Source organism: Oncorhynchus masou, chromosome 26 (assembly GCF_036934945.1).
Source record: "Oncorhynchus masou masou isolate Uvic2021 chromosome 26, UVic_Omas_1.1, whole genome shotgun sequence".
NCBI lineage: Eukaryota > Metazoa > Chordata > Actinopteri > Salmoniformes > Salmonidae > Oncorhynchus > Oncorhynchus masou.
In genome coordinates, this window is record NC_088237.1 from 7546499 (window position 1) to 7559447 (window position 12949).

Genomic DNA, 12949 nt, shown 5'->3' on the forward strand with positions numbered 1-12949 from the left:
CTTGGCTAGCATGGTTACACGTTGTTGTGGTTGTCCTTGGCTAGCATGGTTACACGTTGTTGTGGTTGTCCTTGGCTAGCATGGTTACACGTTGTTGTGGTTGTCCTTGGCTAGCATGGTTACACGTTGTTGTGGTTGTCCTTGGCTAGCATGGTTACACGTTGTTGTGGTTGTCCTTGGCTAGCATGGTTACACGTTGTTGTGGTTGTGAGGCCTATTGGATGTACTTCTATATTCTCTCAAATAAAGTTGGAGGCAACTTATGGTAGAGAAATTAACATTCAATTATCTGGCAACGGCTCTGGTGGACATTCAGCACATGAAACGAACACCTTAGATGTTGCGTTTATATTTTTGCACAGTGTAATTATCTTGTTATCTTGTCACAACATTTCGATACAAAAGTTTTCACCGTCAACAACTTAAAAACTGGAAATACTGTATGTGGTTGAGTGCTGTGCAAGCTTACCCATAAATGCAGACATCCCACAAAGTGGATTCACATCCATCATTTTACTCTGCAGGGGCTCTGATTGAGACTCCTCCTTATTAAAAACCCTGTCACTGCCTGGCTGTCTTTGGAAAGAACCACCGTCGGCAGGAGCGAGGGGGTTGCTGTGGGGAGCTCTTTTGAAGTTGTGAACTCCTAATTTGTTTTGCCTAGTAGGCCGCCAAGTGGAGCCTTTTCGAGATGCTCTTTTCATGCTTTTTGGTGGGAGATGTCAATTCAGCACAGATGCTCTATAGATGGAGGGAGAGAGGAGAGGAAAGGAGGGTGCCAGTGAACCGCTAGATAAAGAAAACAACAACAGGTGGAGCAACAGGAATCTGTTACCTGCCTAAACAACTTCACTGATCTGTGCAATGGAGTTTGTCGAAATACACTGAGTGTACAAAACATTAAGAACATCTTCCTAATGTTGTGTTGCACCCCTCCCTTTTGCCCTCAGAACAGCCTCAATTTGTCAGGGAATGGACTCAACAAGGTATCGAAAGCCTTCCACGGGACTCCAATGCTTCTCACAGTTGTGTCAAATTGGCTGGATGTCCTTTGGTTGGTGAACCGTTCTTAATACACATAGGAAACTGTTGAAAACCCAGCAATCCTACAGTTCTTGACACAAACCGGTGTGCTTGGCATCTACTACCATACCCCATTCAAAGGCACTTAAATATTTTGCCTTGCCCATTCACCCTCTGAATGGCACACATACACAATCCTTGTCTCAATTGTATCAAGGCTTAAAAATGATCCTTTAACCCGTCTCCTCCACTTCATCTACACTGATTGAAGTGAATTTAGTGACATCAATAAGGGATCATAGCTTTCACCTGGTCAGTCTATGTCATGGAAAGAGCAGGTGTTCATAATGCTTGTTACACTCAGTGTAGCTCTTTCTCTGTGTAATGAGTAAACAGGTGGGACCATAGCAACCAACACATTATAATCCCCCATCCCCTCCTTTCCTCTCCCCGTGCATTTTCCTCTATGCATACCAGTATCCATAGCCGGTGTGCATTAGAAGTAATGGCCTTCATAAAAACACATGGTCCCCACAGCCCAGCACGCTTAGCCTAGCCAGGATAGAGGAGTGGCAGAAGCATTAAGAAAGAAAGGTCTGCTGCCCGGAACAAGGATTAATGCCTAATTTACATTTCTGTTGTGAGCGGAGGCTCAACGGGAGGCAAACTCAACTCTTTCTCTCCAATAAACACTAACAGCTAGGGCCCGCCAGAGAGATGCCAGGGTCGTGTGTGTGTGTTTCCGTTTGAGTGGGGGGTGGGGGGTGGGGGGGGGGGTGCATGTGGCTCTCCTGAACTACTAAGTCGTCAACTCAGCCGGAGAGGGTTAGGACATTAAAAGTTTAAAAGCACTTTGAAACACTGCCAGAACATACTCTGACACGATTAGCTAGGGTTTAGGATGAAGCCAGCATGTTCAATGGATTGCTACTCTTTTTATTGGTAATAGTGATAGGATAAGAATGTGGTCCACTAGTTTACAGCCACTTTAATAATGGGAATTGATGGGAATTGATGTAAAATATATCACCAGCCACTTTAAACAATGCTACTTAATATAATGTTTACATACCCTACATTATTAATCTCATATGTATACGTATATACTGTACTCTATGGGCTGGTCTGTCATGGGTTGCAGCAAAATGGGTACATGAGGGTAATGCACGCCATCACCTTCCAGATGGCATTTTGGCTGTTGAATGGCCTCGTGACATGTGGCAGTCCAGTTCCATGGTGTCGCCATCTTTATTAAACTAAATCAAAGTCAAACAAACATGCACGCGTTCACAGATTTGCAGGTGTTATAGCAGGTGCAGCGAAATGCTTATGTTAATATCTTAATATCTCTAACAGTGCAGCAGAATGTTCAGTAAATGCAACACTAAATACACAAATAATAAAACATCTAAACAAGAACTGACAGAATGAGTCCAGTTAACAATCCAGAGGAGATAAATTAACGTGAGCAGGTGTCCGAATCCAGAATATACAGTGCATTTGGAAATTATTCAGGCCCCTTCACTTTCCCCACCTTTTGTTACATTACAGACATAATATAAAATTGATTACATTCATTCCCTCGTCAATCTACACACAATACCCCACGATGATAAAGCAAAAACAGGTATTTCAAAATGTTTGCAAATGTATAAACCCTTTGCTACAAGACTCAAATCTGAGCTCCATGCACCCTGTTTCCATGGATCATCCTTGAAATGTTTCTGCAACTTAATTGGAATCCACTTGCGGTATGATTTGGAAAGGCACATCTCTCTAAATAAGGTCCCACAGTTGACAGTGCATGTCAGTGTAATGAACACAAGGGGAGACAGAGAGCTGGTTTCAAGCGCAGGGCGCAGCAGGTGTTTGTTGCAGGACCACAGGAGGAGGCAGGTAGCTGGGTCCAGGGGCAGGCAGAAGGTCACACACAGGGGGTCTAAAAGGGCAACAGTACAGGCAGGGAAAAGGCTAGTAATGTAGTCCAGGAAATCAGGCAATCGGTAGATAACAGGAAACCTGATAGGCTAAAGTACAGGCAGGGAATAGGCAAAAGGCGTCGTTAGTGAGGCGGGCAAAAACTATCAAACACGGGAGGAGTATATCACGGAAAAACAGAGCTCTGAAAGACGTGTGTCACAAAACAAACAATACCTCACAGTGATGGGGTGCATAGAACTGAACTAAATAGTGTGTGATAATGACATACAGGTGTGTACAGGTGATTAGAACTCAGGTGATTGGGATCTGGAGAGTGAGCTGCGTTCAGGGGATCTAGTTGTTTGAGAGTGTGAGCTGCCAAACTAAGCAATCAGGGGATTTGGTCAAGGAGGTGAACAAGAACCCGATGGTCACTCTGACAGGGCTGCAGAGCTCTTCTTTCAAGATGGGAGAACCTTCCAGAAGGACAACCATCTCTGCAGCATTCCACCAATCAGGCCATTATGGTAGAGTGGCTAGACGGAAGCCACTCCTCAGTAAAAGTCACATGACAGGCCGCTTAGAGTTTGCGAATATTGCACATAAAGAACTCTGACTATGAGAAACAAGATTCTCTGTTCTGATGAAACCAAGACTGCCAGAATGCCAAGCTTCACATCTGGAGGAAACCAGGCACCACTCATCACCTGGCCACTACCATCCTTACGGTGAAGCATGGTGGTGGCAGCATCAGGCTGTGGGGATGTTTTCACCTCCTTGACCAAGGCCTTTCTCTCCTGATTGCTTAGTTTTCAGTGCCAGGGCCAGGGAGACTAATCAGGATCTAGGGAAAGATGAACGGAGCAAAGTACAGAGAGATTCTTGATGAAGACCTTCTCCAGAGCGCTCAGGACCTCGGACTGTGGCATAAGTTCACCTTCCAACAGGACAACGACCCTAAGCACACAGCCAAGACAACACAGGAGTGGCTTTGTGACAAGTCTGTGAATGTCCTTCAGTGGTCCAGCCAGAGCCCAGACTTGAACCTGATTGAACATTTCAGGAGAGACCTGAAAATAGCTGTGCAGCAACACTCCCCATCCAACCTGACAGAGCTTGAGAGGATCTGCAGTGAAAAATTTGGAGAAACTCCATAAAAACAGGAGGGCCAAGCTTGTAGCATCATACCAAAGAAGACTTGAGGCTGTAATCGCTACCAAAGGTGTTTCAACTAAGTACTGAGTAAAGGGTCTGAATTTATACAAATGTGTATTTTCGTATTTTTAATACATTGCAAGTTTCTAAAAACCTGTTTTTGCTTTGTCATCATGGGGTATCGTGTGTAGATTGATCAGGAGAAAAAACAATTTAACTTCTTTTAGAATAAGGCTGTAACGTAACAAAATGTGGGAAAAGTGAAGGGGTCTGAATACTTTCCCGAATGCGCTGTTAATATGTGGTGTGAATAGACAGTATATCATTTGGAAGGAAAATGGCATGTAAAGTAATAGGTACAGTATATTAGAATGAGCTATGTCAAGAATATAGTATATACAGATAACTGCCAAAATAATGGAAACCCTTGAGTAAATGAGGGATACCAAGTATATTGAAAGCAGGTGCTTCCACACAGATGTGGTTCCTGAGTTAATTAAGCAATTAACATCCCATCATGGTTAGGGTCATATAAATGTTGGGCAGGCCGTTATTTTGGCTACCATGGCTATGCCCCCATAGGATGACAATGCCCTCATCTAAAGGGCACAACTGGTCACTGAATGGCTTGATGAGCATGAAAACAATGTAACCATATGCAAGATCTCAAACCAGAGCTAAACCCAAATGAACACTTATGGGAGATTCTGGAGCAGAGCCTGGGGTACTGTTTTCCACCACCATCAACAACTTTCTTATGGAAGAATGGTGTCGCATCCCTCCAATAGAGTTCCAGGCACTTGTAGAATCTATGCCAAGGCGCATTGAAGCCTTCTGGTGGCCCAACACCCTATTAAGACACTTTATGTTGGGGTTTCCTTTATTTTGGCAGTTACATGTACATACACGTGAATAAACAGCAGTATATAAACACAATATGAGGTGGCCAGCATTCAATGACTCCATGTACATGGGGCGTTTGTTTCAAGGAGCAGAGTTCCTTATCTGCTCAATATTATTTGTAGCTCAGTCAGTCACAATTTATTTCATTTGATGCTCTTGAACACGGCCTATATGCATGTACAGTATATACAAAACATAAAATGTCTGATATGCAGAAGTCTGTGGCTCGGGTTTTAGGATATCACCTCACAAGGGTTGCATGTTGGAACCCAGCTACAGCTCTGAAGCATGGTTACACAGAAAGATATAGTCAGCAAGTGAAAAAGTAACAAATTATTAATAAATGTGGAGCAGAAAAGTGAGCACTTAGTTTTATGAATGGAAAAGTACATTTATAGAAATCTAAGTGCCCCAATTTCCGTGACATGAATTGCTCCTCTACATCAGTGTGCCTCATGCAGTGTGCCTCATGCAGTGAGCCTCATGCAGTGAGCCTCATGCAGTGTGCCTCATGCAGTGAGCCTCATGCAGTGAGCCTCATGCAGTGTGCCTCATGCAGTGTGCCTCATGCAGTGTGCCTCATGCAGTGAGCCACATGCAGTGTGCCTCATGCAGTGAGCCACATGCAGTGAGCCTCATGCACTGCAGTGAGCCTCATGCAGTGAGCCTCTGTTCTTTTTATGAATGAAGCATGTCTCTGCACCTCTAAAACCATGTGGGGTGCCCAAGCATGCCTCTTCTCAGTCTGGAATGTGTGTGAGCACCTCTGTATGAATCAGGCCTTGCGCTAGCTAGACCGAGTACCAGAGCAATGTAGCCGTTTCGTTCCCTTGAAGTGGGTAAAGCGGCACAGGCGAGCTGAGTCAGGAGACGGATCCACCCAGCCCTCCCCTGCATTCATCCACAATTTACACAGCCTATTGGAATGTTCATTCAGGAGAAGTGATTCAATACACAACATTCATAGGCCCCACACTGAGTACAGAGATGACATACATTTTGACATGATTCTACTGCTGCACGGAGCAGATGATTTACCCTTCACCTTCTTATGAATGTATAATATTTATCACAGATAAGTGTGTGTGTGTGTGTGTTGTAAAACACACACATTTCAGCACTGATTTAGGCCTACACACCACTCAGGGATGCTATGAATAAACATATGATACTAAATGGTTGCTGACTGTGTGTATTAGTTTCATAATGATGCAATTCATAGTGATAGAATCTGTTTGGTGCCAAATCTGATCTTCTCATACACAATTTAGACTGCAAACCAGCTCGAAGGGCGACATATGCTTAGACTTCTATCACTACAACATGCAAATAGACCTGCGTCTATGTGCTTGATGTAAAAGACGTGTGGGTAAACTGAGCTCTTCCGGATCCATGGGTTTATACTCAGATTTAAAATATCTGATCCTGGGGATGGATATCCTCAGCTATGCTACATGGGGGGGGAAACATGGTTTTGTCAGCGGGATGCTTTTGAGATGCGTCTGTCCCAGAGGATTCGCAAACTTATAGAGGATCATCCCAAATGACACTATTCCCTATATGGCGCACTACATTTTGCATCAATTGGGACGCACACGAAAGTGTACTATTAACTGAGATGCTTCACAAGCCCCTCTAAACCAATCAGAAAATCCATACTTCATGAGACTTCTTTTTTTTTAACAGGGCCTAAGATGGTAAGAGTGCTTTGAAAGGAAGATGCAGTGACCACACTCCTTATTCAACAATTAAATCAATACGGATAGGAAGGAATCTTCATATGGCCGCCACAACAACAAACTCCCAAGACTTGCACCATGGTAACAGGTAGGCAGGCCTACGATTCCACCCACGCATGGAACGTTCCGGGGCCAGAATTAGACAAAGACAGATAAAGAGTGATGTCATAGGTTATCGTAAATCTAAAAGACTCTTCTTCAACAACAACAAAAAAAGCACATCACTTATGTGAATAAGAAACGTGTATTGAAACTGGGCCTGCTTTGTTAGGTTACGGGGTGTTGTTTACTTGTAACGGTGTGCAGTGCTGAGGTTGGTTACTTATTCTGCCAACCCGTTAATTGTTTGGTGGACTCGCCTCTCCTCGGCTCACTCGCTGAACAAGGTGCATGTATGGAAATGAGAGTAAGAGAGTGAGAGAGAGAGCCTGCGTGATGTTTGCTATGAGAGTGGAGAGGAGTTGTAACTCAAAAGAATAGTACATGAAACAATCAACTACAAACAGCGGGCTGAAGCCTAGAGTACAGCAGAGTTACTCAACTGGGGGTTCTGCATCTGTTTAAGTCAATTAGCAGTAAAAAAATCAAATTAAATGCAATGGCAAAACAGTGCCTTGTTCAGTGAGGGGACTTGTACAGGAATCTTGTACTCCACACTCAAAACTACTCGGCTAATTTGTATTTGCTCGTCACCACCATGGAACTGAGGACCCAGGGAGTTCAGACACTGCCGGGAGTTTCAGAGCCTCCTGATTAGAAGGGAAATCATCTGGATGACATCAACAAGGATTTTTATCATCATTTTTGACATTGTTGGTGCATTTCCCTTGTCAGGCTTTGACCAGCATTTGGCCCAAAGATGTTGCCTTTTTGTGTTTCTGCCTCTGAGGCCATAAAATGTACTTTCTATGTGGTGATGAGGAGCGGGACTCTAACCCGTAAGCTAAAAGGAAATCCTGTTCCGCCCTCTGACGCTCGTCGGACGTGGCAGGGCCTGCACAACATCACAGACTACAACGGGAAGCCTAGCTGAGAGCTGCCCAGTGACACGAGCCTACCAGACGAGCTGAACTACTTCTATGCCCCTTTCGAGGAATATAACACAAAAATGCATGAGAGCGCCAGCTGTTCCGGATGACTGTGGGATCACGCTCTCCGCAGACGATGTGAGTAAGACCTTGAAACAGGTCAACATTCACGAGGCCGCAGGGCCAGACGGATTACCAGGACATGTACTCCGAGCATGCGCTGACCAACTGGCAAGTGCCTTCACTGACATTTTCAACCTCTCCCTGTCTGAGTCTGTAATACCAACCTGTTTTAAGCAGACCACCACAGTGCCTGTGCCCAAGAACACTAAGGTAACCTGCCTAAATGACTACCAACCCGTCGCACTCAAGTTGGAAGCCAACGCTTTGAAACGCTGGTCATGGCTCACATCAACACCATCATCCCAGGTACCCTAGACTCACTCCAATTTGCATACCACCCCAACAGATCCACAGATGTGTGGGCAGCAAATATCCCCCCTGCTTTGGTTGGGTTTGGTTACTTCCACAATAGACAGTACAGGGCCTCCCGGGTGGTGCAGTGGTTAAGGGCGCTGTACTACAGCGCCAGCTGTGCCATCAGAGACCCTGGGTTCGCGCCCAGGCTCTGTCGTAACCGGCCGCGACCGGGAGGTCCGTGGGGTGAAGCACAATTGGCCTAGCGTCGTCCGGGTTAGGGAGGGCTTGGTCGGTAGGGATGTCCTTGTCTCATCGCGCACCAGCGACTCCTGTGGTGGGACGGGTGCAGTGCGCGCTAACCATTGTTGCCAGGTGCACGGTGTTTCCTCCAGCACATTGGTGCGGCTGGCTTCCGGGTTGGATGCCCGCTGTGTTAAGAAGCAGTGCGGCTGGTTGGGTTGCGTATCGGAGGACGCATGACTTTCAACCTTCGTCTCTCCCGAGCCCGTACGGTAGTTGTAGCAATGAAACAAGATAGTAGCTACTACAACAATTGGATACCACGAAATTGGGGAGAAAAGGGGTACAAAAAAATAAATAGACAGTACAGTCTACAAACAGATGCTTAGCTTTATACTCTGTGTGTTTTGGATTAGTTGTGAAAGTTAAAAAACACTATGGATGCTCGGCGTCTTCCTAAGCTCCCTTCCCTCTCCCTGGCCGCCATAACTCTCCTCGCCTGTTAAAGATGCAGCAGCAAGAGGATCTCTGTCCTGAAAGTAAGATGAATATTAAATCACGTGCGCTAACGAGGGGGACCGCATAATAAGCAGCCAAAGGGGCTATGATTCACTCCCAGCGCTTCCTGCTAAATAATATACAGCGATATCTGGAGGATAGAGGACAGCCTAGATTATTGTGTGTGTGTGTGTGTGTGTGTGTGTGTGTGTGTGTGGGGGGGGGGTTCTGTAAAGTGTGTGTGTGTACTGCAGATATGCATGGGGGTAATATCCAGGCTAAAGGGACAGGGGAACTGTAACACTACAGTCTGATGGGCCAGGTTAGGGCAGGGGTGTTAGGGATAGAGGATGGAGAGGATCAGCTGAAGCATGATGGGACAACTTAGCCCACCAACCAACTCACTCACTCTGCCCAAATAAATGCAGGCTCATGCCTTTGGGCACTCTGTCCTGACACGGGTGAGTCCTTGGCAGCATCTCAAATGGCACCCTACTCCCGATTTCGTGCACTACTTTTCACCAGGGTCTTAAATAGTGCACCATGTAAACAATAGGGCGCCATTTCGTACGCAACCAGTGACTCGGAAAGCAGGGCTGGGCTGCTGACTGCATTGTCATCAAATTACGTCTGAACTTCATAAGTAATTAGCTTCTCCATATTCAAATGTGGCTGCTGGCGCCAGTACTGTGGCTTACATTATGCGTGTGAGAGAGAAGAGAATATGAGGAGAATATGTTTTAGCAGACCACCATGGCTACACATACAGATTATCATCATAGTGTGTGTGTGTGTGTGTGTATATAGTCCCAGCATGCGGTTCTTCAGCGGTAAATGCGCCGAGCTAGCACGTTATTATTCCATTGAGCTGTCATTTGAATAAGTGGTTGTGACGTTTGGCGTTAGGAGGGAATGAGTGTCCAGGGTTCAGACCGGGGCTGGGGCTTATCCCTCGAAGGCAATTATGTTTTCCACATGAGCTGGCTGGGCAGCATCAAACCATTCTGTCTTTATCACTGCAAGACTTAGGGCTGCCAAGCCTGCAACAATTGCAGTCAGCACAGCAGCAGATATATAGCCTATAGCGTAAGGCAAAGGACATGGATCTCAAGGTCAAAACTTTGATGTGTAGGTAGCTAGATGGAATGTTACATTGTTCTTTGTAAAGCCTTTCTTACTTAATAATTGTTTCAGGAAAATAGATATCGCTGCAGAGAGGAAGAGAGTCGGAGAGAGCGTTTGTGTGATTACTATAGCAATATGTGTTGACATTGGTTAATAGACTTCTCTTCAGCAGTATTAATACTTGTCTACTTTACAAATAACTATACATCTAAACTCAAACTCATTCAACTCATTATCCGTGGTATGACTTCATACCATGCCATTAGGAGCGTTACAGTTTGCAGGCCTTTGTCTTTTCATATTGTAACATTGCTTACTCTAGATGAGTGGTTTTCAAACCTCCTCCCGGGGAGCCCCAAACATTTCACAGTTCTGTTGTATCCATGAACTTGCCCACTTAATTCACCTGATCAAGGGCTGGATAATTAGTTGATATATTGGATCAGCTGTGCTAGCACTGGAATAGGTCCCCTGGGGGGTCCCAGGGGAGAGGTTTGAAAACCCCTGGTCGTAGATGGCCTCTCTCATATCTGTCACGGCTTGATATGTGTTCGAGCCTTGGAGTCACAGGGGCATTTGTGAGCATACATGAGGGGCAGTGTGTTCCCACTTGAAAGGAAAAGTACACAGGCTGCAGTGTTCACTGAAGCAGATCTTTGAGCGACAGAAGCAATGGCAGGATGTCAGAGCATAGATACAAGTCTATTGGAGACTGAAGAGTAGCAATAGACTGTTTGTGTTGTGTGTGTGTGTAAATATACCTATACAATTGTAGCTAGCTAGAATGCAATATTTTGATTTGATTATGCCTACTGTCTGGAGGTTGAGGATGGAGAGAAGCCCAAATACAGAGGTGTACAGAGATGACCATGACTGAATGAGTAATAAGTAATAAGGCTACACCTGAATGACTTTTGAAGTGTGGTTTACTTTCTGGCCCCTTGTAACTGCCGTTGCGTTACCCAAGTGGGTGCTGCGATACACTGTGGCGGCAACGTGCGGCCTGCCTGTACTTATTCAAGTTTTTTTTTTTAAACATTTTGTACATTGTAGAATTTATTTGATTTATTTCACCTTTATTTAACCAGGAAGGGCTCATCACTTTTTCAAGAGCGTCCTGGCCAAGATAGGCAGCACCAAGTCATTACACAATTACAGACAGTCAACATGAAAACTACAGGTAATCTAGTAAAATATATATATAATTCACAAAATCATAAAACAGAATTTTATAGGTCAGGTAATCAGCCTCAAAATCCTTCATCAGTGATTTAAAAACACCAATCAGGACAAGTTCTTTCAGTTTAAAAGTATTTTGTAAGGCTTTTGTAAAGCCTAAATTTTGTAAAGCTTCAATTGGCGCAAGGTATGTTGAACAGTATAAAAAGCACTTTGCAGGTTCTGGAAAGCTTTTGTGAGAGACGAGGCACAACAATAAATAACAGTATCATCAGCATAAAAGTAAAGTTGCGCAGTTTGCACATTTTTGTCTAAAGTATTTATATAAATAGTGAATAAGAAGGGACCAAGTACAGAGCCCCGGGGCACACCATTACAGACAGACAATTTAACAGACATGAGCCCATCAACTTGAGTGCACGGAGTTCTATCAGACAGATAGTTAGCAAACCATGCAACTGCATGCTCTGAAAGACCTACGCTCGACAATCTCTGCCTCAGCATGATCAAATGTATGTAGACCTTAGAGAGATCAATAAAAAGTAAGGAGACATAGTGCTGTTTTTTTGTCAAGGGCTTCAGTGATATCATATAAAACCTTTATGGCTGCTGTAATTGTGCTATGCCTCTTCCTGAAGCCCGATTGGTACATTTATAAAATATAGTTATATATATAAAAACTCTTTTAGCTGTTCACTAACAAGAGTTTCAAGTATTTTTGCCAGGGGTGACAGTTTTGAATTTTTTTTATAATTATAGGCCAGAGTTGAATCTCCCTCTTTTAAAAGTGGTAGGACAAATGCTGATTTCCAGATTTTTGGAATTTCATTACATTCCAGAGTTAGATTGAACAGATTAAAACTCTTCAAATTTCTCTTATGAATAAAGCGTGGGTTTGTCTTAGGAACCTTAGTATTTCTAACAGCAACAACTGCACAATGGTCACTTAAATCATTACAACAACAAAAAACACCAACAGCAGAATATTTGTGTGGAACCTTTGCCAATATCAAATCAATCAGGGTAGATTTCTCTGGACATTTGAGATTTGGGCGGTGGGTGATTTAATCAAATGGGTAAGATTCATAGAATTACAAAACATCGTCAGACACCGGCTTTAACCAATACCAGTTGAGATGTTGACCAAGAAGTTTAGACATAAGGTTCATCAGAGAAGACAATGCATCACAGAGAGCAGAGGGGTTCCCTTTGAAACCTCAAGATTCATAGCAGGAAATTCCAACTGTTTACAAATAGCTTCAGACTTTGCCACACTTACAAGGAATTTAGTCTTTACATATATAGCCACACACCCACTTTTCTTAACACGATCAGTGCGATACACATTCTGACCATTTACACAAATAGATCCTTATCAACAAAAGACTTGCTGAGCCAGGTTTCAGGAAACACAATTACATCAGCATCAGTTGACTTAGCCCAAATCCTAACCCCATCAATTTTAGACAACAGGATGCATACATTTAAATGAAAAATACCAAAACCAGATCTAGATTTAAAATCAGAGGGGGTTTGGAGACATTGCATATCAGGGCCAGGGTTAGGTTGCACGTTATTTGATATCAACAAAATAAGAAGAACTAGGCACCATTCTTCTCTACAGATCCTCTCAAGTTCTGTCAGGCCGGATGGAGAGTGTCGCTTCCACAGCTATTTTCAGGTCACTCCTGAGTTGTCCGATCAGGTTCAAGTCCGGGC